Below are 2,352 nucleotides of genomic sequence, written 5' to 3' on the forward strand. Positions count from 1 at the left end.
GCGGGCAGCTCCCGGCCCCGCCGCGCGTCTCGCGAGCCTCTCGCCAGGCGGCGCCGCGGCCGCCATTTTGAGTGAGGGCAAGGGGTGTGTGTGTGGGGGGGAAGGGGCAAGGGAGTGAATTTGGCCTGTTAGTGCCTCATGGAAACGTGTAATAAAACCAGCTTTAGCCCTTTCCCCGTGTATTTTGAATTCACCTCGTGGATCGCCAAGCTGGATCCTGAGGAACTCTGTAATTGCTGTTAACCTGCTGCTGCCTCCGCGATGAATATTCATGATGCGTTGCCAATCTAAGGGCAGCCGATTCCCCTGGTGCTCACAGCAATCTAAACCCTTAATTTGCTGAGAAATTCAGGTGGGTGACCTTGCATCAAGCCTGATAATTTACATTTTATAATTCTTGCATAACAGGTGGCATCAGCATGGCAAGCAGGAACATGAGTTTGTTGCAGGTCCCTGTAAGAAAGGTGTTGGTTAAAGTACAATGTGAGGTAATATGAGAAGAAAAAAAGGGAAGAGCACAGATATTCTTACATTCCTTCAGTGCTGGGAACCCCAGGTTCTGGGATACAGGACAAATCACTGACCATGGCACACTACCCAGCTCCCACTAGCACTGAGGACCTCAGAGCTTTTATAGGACACCCACAGCAGTGAGCACATCTCTTCCAATCTTCTGCTTTAATAATAACCATAATAAAAAAAAATGTTTTTCACTTCAAGATAAGATGAGGTGCAGGTGTATAATCACTAGGTGCCAAGTGGGAGCTGCGCACTGGATTCCCTGCTGCAATTAGTAGGCTAAATGCATCCAGCAGCCAAGTGTTAAGCACAACACACGCCTGCTCCCATCAGCTGTTAGAAGGATCACTGACTCCTTGATGTATGAGAGCTAAATGTTAGGACCGCTACAATTAATACATTATGTTATTAAACAATAAAGTGAGTAAAAAAACTACTAATGGAACCCCCAAATTTAGAATGTCCAAGAGAGCACATTAAAAAACTGGAAAGGGCCTATATGTCTCAGTGTCCTCATTGCTCTTCTAAGTAGGCATCTCAGCAAACCCATTCAAACGTGACTAAATGAAGGGCATTAAAATACAGCATCTATGCTTGCAATAGAACTCCCAGCATTACCTTTGGAAACAAATGGAAATCCCAACAGTTTTATTTTCTTTGTCCCTCAATCACAATGGGAATAAGAAAGAAGAAAAGGAGAAGTGCACTAAAGTTTGGAGGAAAATATCACACAGCAAATTCATCTGTGATACAATTTTAGTTGCTTTTGTGGTGGCTATGATGGTCCTTCATTTCCAATCACTTCTTGTTAGTTAAGTCTCTGCATCTGCACTGTACATCAATTCCAAATCATTTTTTTTTCCCTGTAGCTTCTCATAAGGTTTGCAGGATGATGATAATTTGCAACATTAATAATAAAGCGAGTGGAGTCATTGAAAGGAACTCTACAGTGCTGCACAATGTACAGGTACAATAGCAATACTGCTTCTTCCTCTTCCCAAGGGCAACTTCACACACCAGGCAAAAAAGTAACAAAGGAAGGGAGAAATAAGCATGTTGAGTTGAGGAGTAGAAAGCATGGATTGAGTAAGAGATACACTTCTTAGCCAGCCACTACCACCCTCACGACCTACTCCCAAACTACTGATTATTATGCCACAGAGCATAATTTTGAGTAGGACCCCCAAGGCATAAAGAGTGCTGACTTCTGTCGGGGAGATTTTATCAAGTAATAGATGGAGCCATGGGGAAAGTACGGAGCAGAACTGAGCTGCTGAAGCTGGGGAATGCTCACAGTTGAAAACATTCTGCTGAGCTCCTGGACTATGGGTGGTGAAGGGGCTGTTGACATTCCCTGACACTGATGACGTCCTCGGTGCCATATGTCTGGGCCAAGTGCAGCGGTTCCCAAAACCTGCTTACAGATGCTGTGGTGCAGTTACGTCTTCTGTAACACAGGACATCAATAGATATCGCTTGCAAGAACACAATTAGCTCACCTCTTGTAACTACCAAAGGTGTCACAGGACTAGTACAACACGTGCTGCCTCTGAGGTTATATTGCTAAAAGTGATTCAAAAATCCAGTCTGGCCCCTGACAGCCCCTTCAGAAGGTTTTACACCTCAGCATAGGTTGCAACTACAAACAGGCATCCAGCAATCTGCATGCAGGGACCATCCCTCTCCTCCGTGAAATTCAGTACAATCAAATGGAGCAGCTCAGCTGTCCCTGGTATTTTTAGACTCCCCAGTTGTGTTGCTTTGCTTTAGATTAATAATCTGCCAGCCATGCTGTGATGGGGCTGTGGGACAGCACCTCCAGCCTGCTTAAAG

This window comes from Aythya fuligula, chromosome 13 (assembly GCF_009819795.1).
Source record: "Aythya fuligula isolate bAytFul2 chromosome 13, bAytFul2.pri, whole genome shotgun sequence".
Classification (NCBI taxonomy): Eukaryota; Metazoa; Chordata; class Aves; order Anseriformes; family Anatidae; genus Aythya; species Aythya fuligula.